Below are 8,588 nucleotides of genomic sequence, written 5' to 3' on the forward strand. Positions count from 1 at the left end.
CTGGACGGGAGCCACCCCCCGAGCGCCGCCGGGTCCCCGGGGCCAGCTGGCACTCAGGTCCGGGGCGCTGATTTACATGGGTGTCCTCACATTGTGCTGCTGCAGAGACTCACTAATGGTTCATCACGAGGAGACGCCAGCCAGAAAACGAGACACGGACACGGACGGAAACAGAGACTGATCCAGGGACAGGGACTGATCCAGAGACAGGGACTGATCCAGAGACAGAAACTGATCCAGAGACAGAGACTGATCCAGGGACAGGGACTGATCCAGGGACAGGGACTGATCCAGAGACAGGGACTGATCCAGAGACTGATCCAGAGACTGGATGATCCAGAGACATCCAGGGACTGATCCAGAGACAGAGACTGATCCAGAGACAGGGACTGATCCAGGGAGACAGGGACTGATCCAGAGACAGGGACTGATCCAGGGATGGATCCAGAGACGGACCCAGACACGGGTCTAGAGACAGATCCAGAGACTGATCCAGAGATCCTGGTCTAGAGGAGATTTTCTCTGCCTGGTCTGTGGTCTGGTCCATAGTCTATAGTCTGGTCTGGGGTCTGGTCCGTGATCTGGTCCATGGTCTGGTCCGTGTTCCGGTCCGTGGTCCAGTCTGTAGTCTGGTCTGTGGTCTTGTCTCTGGTCCATGCTCTGGTCTGGTCTGTGGTCTGGTCCGTGGTCTGGTCTGGGTCTGTCTGGTCTGGTCTGGTGGTCTGGTCTGTGGTCTGGTCCGTGGTCTGGTCTGTGGTCTGGTCTGGTCCCTGGTCCCTGGTCCCTGGTCCCTGGTCCCTGGTCCCTGGTCCCTGGTCCCTGGTCCCTGGTCCCTGGTCCCTGGTCCCTGGTCCCTGGTCTCTGGTCGGTCCCTGGTCCCTGGTCCCTGGTCCCTGGTCCCTGGTCCCTGGTCCCTGGTCCCTGGTCCCTGGTCCCTGGTCCCTGGTCCCTGGTCCCTGGTCCCTGGTCCCTGGTCCCTGGTCCCTGGTCCCTGGTCCGGTCCGTGCTCCTGCTCCTGTGCACTTCAGTCGGGGTTTGATGGAGCACTTCTTATTTTAGAAAGAACATTAGAGCCGTAATGACTCACAGGGTTGTGTTATGTAACTCTGTACAGAGTTAAACCGTCAGCACTTTCTCCATCACCAGTTTGAGTCTCAGTCCAGACCAGGACTTCTCCAAAACACCAAGAAAAACTGGATTTAAAGCTTCTACATCACATAAACGTTTTTTAAATTCTGAATTAATTGTTCTGAGTTAAATAGTTTGTAATTCAAATCTTCTCCTTGTTGTTTCCATGTAAATAATAATAATGTTGAATTGTTGTTTCTGTGTTAAACTCGTGAAATGTTTTTTATTTAATGTGTCTCAGCGTCTGGAGGTGGGGAAGGTTCTGATTGGACACAGACACCAACGGATTTATGTCTTTGTGAAGAGAACACAAACACTTGAGCTGCTCCCGGCTTTTCTGTCGTCTCGGTTTGTCGTTCCTCCACGGACACAAACACCGTCCAAACTTTTCCCGCAGGTTCTGATGATAATTGTGGAGAATCGTCTCATCACACTTTCTGTCTGTGAACTGAGGAGGAGAAGAGAAGAAGAAGACAAAACCTCAGCCCACATCCTGCTCACAAATCCAAAGAGACGTGGATCAGGACAAAAGGAAAAACTGGGACTAAGTCGTGGACCAAACTAAATATTTTCATAATAGTTTTGCTTAAACATTGAATTCAGAACAAACAGAATATAAAATAATAACAACATTTTAAATAAATCATGTCTCTATAGTCGATCTGTGTGTTAATACAGATTTAATATGACCTCACGGGACAATTATAATTATATGGGCGATGGGCCTGAGTTACATCTGATTTACAATATAAATATACAACTGTACAACAACAGATAATACTCCTACAACTGTACAACTTTATAACAGATAATACTCCCTACAACTGTACAACTCACCCTTATGTAACAGATAATACTCCCTACAACTGTACAACAACTCACCTTATGTAACAGATAATACTCCCTACAACTGTACAACAACTCACCCTTATGTAACAGATAATACTCCCTACAACTGTACAACTTCACCTGTAACAGATAATACTCCCTACAACTGTACAACAACTCACCTTATGTAACAGATAATACTCCCTACAACTGTACAACAACTCACTTATGTAACAGATAATACTCCTACAACTGTACCAATAATACTCCCTACAACTGTAATGTAACAGATAATACTTATTTTTTATTTTATTTAATTATTATTATTATTATTATTATTTTATGATGTGTAACTCCTGTGTCCAAATAATTTCTCGTGGTTAAATAAATTTGGCAAAGTTTAAATCTAAGTCCAGGCTACGTAGCGCCGTTAGCCGCGTGCGCTAACCTCCTCCGTCTCCGTCGTCGGCGTCGGCGTCGGCGTCGGCAGAGCGACTCTGACCCCGGAGCGTAAACAAACGTCACGTCGCGTTGTGGAGGCTCCGGTGGACACGTGCACTTCGCCGGGAAGGACGCCGTCGCTCGCCGCGCTCATGTCACTGTTTGAGACGAGCTAGCTAGCAGCGACGCGGCGGCTCAGCGTAATTAGCATAACTGGAGCGTTGGCGACAGGAGCAGCGGCAGGGGCAGGGACGGCGACAGGAGCAGGGACGGCGACAGGAGCAGGGCTTTGTTGTGTTGGAGCCAAGGTCAAGAAACACAAGAAGAAGAAGAAGAAGTGAGTTTTTAGAAACAGAAATGTCTTAAAAGTTTTATGCTACTTTAATGCGCTAACTTTAGCTCTTAGTCTTTTTATAACTTTGCATTTTGACGTTTTTCCTCCACAGACGTTATTACTTTGTTTGGAATGTTTCACAGTTTGGCATTAATAGTGTCGTCGTACTGGAGACCGGCCTCAAAACCGCGTTTTTACCGTCTTCTTGGTCTCGTCTCAGACTCCAGCGCTTTTAGACTCGGTCTTGTGTTGGTCTCGTCTCGGTCTCGTCTAGGTCTTGTCTCGATCTCGTCTCGGTCTCATCTCGGTCTCCTCTAGATGTTGTCTCGGTTTTGTCTCGATCTCGTCTAGATCTTGTCTCGGTCTTGTCTAGATCTTGTCTCGGTCTCATCTTGGTCTCGTCTAGATCTCGTCTCGATCTTGTCTCGGTCTTGTCTCGGTCTCTGTCTCGGTCTCTCGGTCTCGTCTCGGTCTCGGTCTCGGTCTTGTTCTCGGTCTCTCGGTCTCGTCTCGTCTCTCTCGGTCTCGTCTCGTCTCGGTCTTGTCTCGTCTTGTCTCGGTCTCGATCTCGGTCTCGTCTAGTCTTGTCTTCGTCTTGTCTCGGTCTCCTCGTCTCGGTCTCGTCTTCGGTCTTGTCTCGTCTCGTCTCGTCTTGTCTCGGTCTCGTCTCGGTCTCGTCTCGGTCTCGTCTCTGTCTTGTCTCTGTCTTCTTGTCTCGGTCTCATCTCGCTGTCTCGTCTAGATCTTGTCTCGTCTTGTCTCGGTCTCATCTAGGTCTCGTCTAGATCTTGTCTCGGTCTCATCTCGGTCTTGTCTCGGTCTCGTCTCGTCTTGTCTCGGTCTCTCTCTGGTCTTGTCTCGGTCTGTCTCGGTCTTGTCTCGGTCTATCTCGGTCTTGTCTCTCGTCTAGATCTTGTCTAGGTCTCGTCTCGGTCTTGTCTCGGTCTTGTCTCGGTCTCGTCTCGTCTTGTCTCGGTCTCGTCTCGGTCTTGTCTCGGTCTCGTCTCGGTCTCGTCTCGGTCTTGATGGCGCTCGGTCTCTTGACCAGGACACTAGGCGTTAAATCTTTCTATCTTCACGGAGACCGAACCAGACCAAGTTCCAGGTCAGATCTGTGGAGAGGCGACTCCGCTCACAGTCACAGTGTCTGTTTTTCTTGATGTTTTTGAACTATCAAACCACCTGTAATTGAATAAATGTAATGTAGAGCTGTTTAAAGTCACACTGTGGAACATTCCAGACAGATCAATGACGTATCCATAGAAACAAGCAGGTGACGGACCCAGAACCAAAAAGTTACACAGTGCTGCTTTAAACGATGGAGGATTTGTGCCTGTCCTGCACTCGAGGCTCCAGATCAGACTTGAGTTATGTGGTTTTATTTTTCGGACTATAAGACGCACTGAAAACCCTTTAATTTTCTCAAAAATGGACAGTGCGTCTGTGTCTGGTGCCTTATGTTTAATTCTGGTTGTGTCACTAAGTGTGTTTAAATTTAGTTTAATCTTCTTTATTCACCGAGACCCAGAGAAACATCATTTCATCTTGCTGCACTACAGTCTGCACAGTATTAGGGTTTTGTTTACATATAATATGTCATGTGTTTGTTGAGAAACAAATATTTCCCTCCCTTCATTTTCCAAAATAACATCGTGCACATAAATTGTTTTTTAAAAAGTTTTTGTTTCCATGGAGCTGCATAAATCGTCCATCGAGCGTCGTCAGATCTACACCGAGTCTCTGGGTGGAGCTGGACCAGAGTCAAACCTGGAGCTTTTATTTCATTACAGTTGTAAGTTTTAGTCACAAATCTGTTTAAATTGGTGCATTAGTGAGCGGCTCGCCTCTCCACAGATCTGATAAAGACTCATGTATCTCTGGTCATGGATATGAAACATCAGCTGTGTGAAAATAAACCACATGAAAAGTGTTTTCCCAGAACATGGAGAGTCAAACTCAAATCCACACACTGACAAAATAAAAAACTGGACAAAGTCTTGAGCCAAACTAAATATTTATTGAACAATTTCAACAACAGCTGCGTGTTTCTCTTCTTCCGACATTTGTAATGTTAAACCTTTTCTTATTAAAGTAAAGGTTTAATAAAAGTTTTGATTAAACATTGAATTCAGAACAAACAGAATATAAAATAATAACATTTTGTATAAATCATGTGTGTAGTGGATCTGTGTGCGACAGCAGCGCTGACACATGTTTGATTTGAACTCACGGGACAAATAGAATTATACTGTCGGCCAAATTTGGTCCCTGGGCCTGAGTTTGACATGTCTGCACCAGAAGAAACACGACTGCTGCTCTGATGCTTCATCATCATCATCCTCCTCATCTTCCTCCTCCTCCTCCTCATCATCATCATCATCATCATCCTCATCTCATCCTCCTCCTCCTCATCATCATCATCGTCATCCTCATCATCATCCTCCTCCTTCATCATCATCATCATCCCTCCTCATCATCATCCTCCTCCTCCTCATCATCATCATCATCATCTCCTCATCATCATCCTCATCCTCATCATCCTCCTCATCTCCTCATCATCATCATCATCATCCTCCTCATCATCATCATCATCCTCCTCATCATCATCATCATCCTCCTCATCATCATCATCTCATCTCCTCATCATCATCATCATCATCCTCATCCTCCTCATCATCATCATCATCCTCCTCCTCATCCTCCTCCTCATCATCCTCATCCTCCTCATCTTCCTCATCATCTCATCCTCCTCATCCTCATCTTCATCTTCATCAGAGTAAAAGTGAAACACTGTTCACACTTTTGTCGTCGGCTCCTAAAACTCTGTTTATTTCACTTCACACACAAACACCAAACCAGAGTTTTACACAATCCAACACTCGAGAAAGGTTCATTTTCAGATGAGATTTCTCCTTTTGTGTGTAAAAGATGAGAACAAACGGAGAGAAATGTGACTGTGAGTCTCTACCAGAAAAGTTACACAATGCACCTTTAACACAGATGTGCCCCGACAGTAAATCTTGTTAAAATACAGATTTGTGTTAAAATACTGTGAGTTCTTGAGCCCCGTCCCTGTTAGAAATAATCAGGAGCAGCGTTCGTGCTTTTACTTTTGAGAAACGTTACGGTAAAGAACAAACATCATCAGTATGAAAACGCCGTCCGAGAGTCTGACATCATCACCGTCTCCGATCTGAAAACCTCCAATAACCAGGACGAAAACGCCAACACCAGATACGCTTTTCCTCCGGCGAATCCCGGCTTTTAAAATGCAAAAAAAAAAAAAAAAAAGTCTGATATTTTTTCGTTGGCGCTCCCATCCATCACGACGAACACGCAGCGGCATCTCTGAAAAAAAAAAAGAAAACAGAGCGAGATAACATTGAAGAAAGGGTGAAGGCGACGGCGGAGCGAGGAAGAGGAGGAGGAGGAAGAGGAGGAAGAGGAGGAGGAGGAGGGCGTCCCATGAATGAAAATGCAGCTGTGTGTGCGCGCGTTTGCAGAGCCGTGCGGGGACTCGAGTGCGAACGGGTCGACACTTGCGGGGACCCGGTGCGTCGGCGACATCGATCACAGGTTTACAAGGTTAGTCATGGGTGAAATACGGTGAAGGTCGGGCGCTCGTACGTCTTGTTATGGCCGGAGATGTTCTACGGGTGACTAAGGCCTCGGAGAAATACAACTGTAACTCTCTTTTTGGTCTTTTCTGTTCAACGCCAAAGCTTCATTATGTAACTTTTCCGCTGGAGGCTCCGTCAGACGCTTTTCTAAATGGAGATGGTGTACTACTGCTTTTAGATTTTTTCATATTATTTAATTTTAATCCATTAAAACCAGTTTCAAAGAGCTCAAATAATTTAAACCAGACCTCCCTGTCCTCCTGGAAACGTCCCTGTCCTCCTGGAAACGTCCCTGTCCTCCTGGAAACGTCCCTGTCCTCCTGGAAACTTCCCTGTCCTCCTGGAAACGTCCCTGTCCTCCTGGAAACCCCTGGATGTTCTGCTGATGTTCAGTCTGTTCTGTGTTTCTGTCGTGTTGTTGGTTCATGTGAAACTTTTCACACATTATACGTGTGCAGGTGGTGCACACAGACACATGTTTATGTGAATGGACACATATTGTGTGTCTTTGTGTTTTGTGGTGAATGACTCGGCGGTGACAGACACACATCAGAGTATCAGAGTTTTCAGGAGTCCCACAGTCCCCGTCACATCTGGACCAACATGAACTCGTGGAGCTGGAGGCACCAGATCATTCAGACTCAACCAAAACAACTCACATACACACTAGTGTGAACGAACACTGTACACACAACAACACCACTCACATACACACTAGTGTGAACGAACACTGTACACACAACAACACCACTCACATACACACTAGTGTGAACGAACACTGTACACACAACAACACCACTCACATACACACTAGTGTGAACGAACCACTCACATACACACTAGTGTGAACGAACACTGCACACACAACAACCACTCACATACACATAGTGTGAACGAACACTGTACACACAACAACACCACTCACATACACACTAGTGTGAACGAACACTGTACACACAACAACACCACTCACATACACACTAGTGTGAACGAACACTGTACACACAACAACACCACTCACATACACACTAGTGTGAACGAACACTGTACACACAACAACACCACTCACATACACACTAGTGTGAACGAACACTGTACACACAACAACACCACTCACATACACACTAGTGTGAACGAACACTGTACACACAACAAACACCACTCACATACACACTAGTGTGAACGAACACTGTACACACAACAACACCACTCACATACACACTAGTGTGAACGAACACTGTACACACAACAACACTCACATACACACTAGTGTGAACGAACACTGTACACAATAACACCACTCACATACACACTAGTGTGAACGAACACTGTACACACAACACCACCACTCACATACACACTAGTGTGAACAAACACTGTACACACAACAACACCACTCACATACACACTAGTGTGAACGAACACTGTACACATAACAACACCACTCACATACACACTACACACTAGTGTGAACGAACACTGTACACACAACAACACCACTCACATACACACTAGTGTGAACGAACGCTGTACACAAACAACACCACTCACATACACACTAGTGTGAACGAACACTGTACACACAACACCACCACTCACATACACACTAGTGTGAATGAACACTGTACACATAACAACACCACTCACACTACACACTAGTGTGAATGAACACTGTACACACAACACCACTCACATACACACTAGTGTGAACGAACACTGTACACATAACAACACCACTCACATACACAGTGTGAACAACACTGTACACACAACACCACCACTCACATACACACTAGTGTGAATGAACACTGTACACATAACAACACCACTCACATACACACTAGTGTGAATGAACACTGTACACAAAACAACACCACTCACATACACACTAGTGTGAATGAACACTGTACACAAAACAACACCACTCACATACACACTAGTGTGAATGAACACTGTACACACAACACCACCACTCACATACACACTAGTGTGAATGAACACTGTACACATAACAACACCACTCACATACACACTAGTGTGAATGAACACTGTACACAAAACAACACCACTCACATACACACTAGTGTGAATGAACACTGTACACATAACAACACCACTCACATACACACTAGTGTGAACGAACACTGTACACACAACACCACCACTCACATACACACTAGTGTGAATGAACACTGTACACATAACAACACCACTCACATACACACTAGTGTGAATGA

This window comes from Boleophthalmus pectinirostris, unplaced genomic scaffold (assembly GCF_026225935.1).
Source record: "Boleophthalmus pectinirostris isolate CB_2022bp ecotype Guang Dong unplaced genomic scaffold, ASM2622593v1 HiC_scaffold_1, whole genome shotgun sequence".
NCBI classification, from domain to species: domain Eukaryota; kingdom Metazoa; phylum Chordata; class Actinopteri; order Gobiiformes; family Gobiidae; genus Boleophthalmus; species Boleophthalmus pectinirostris.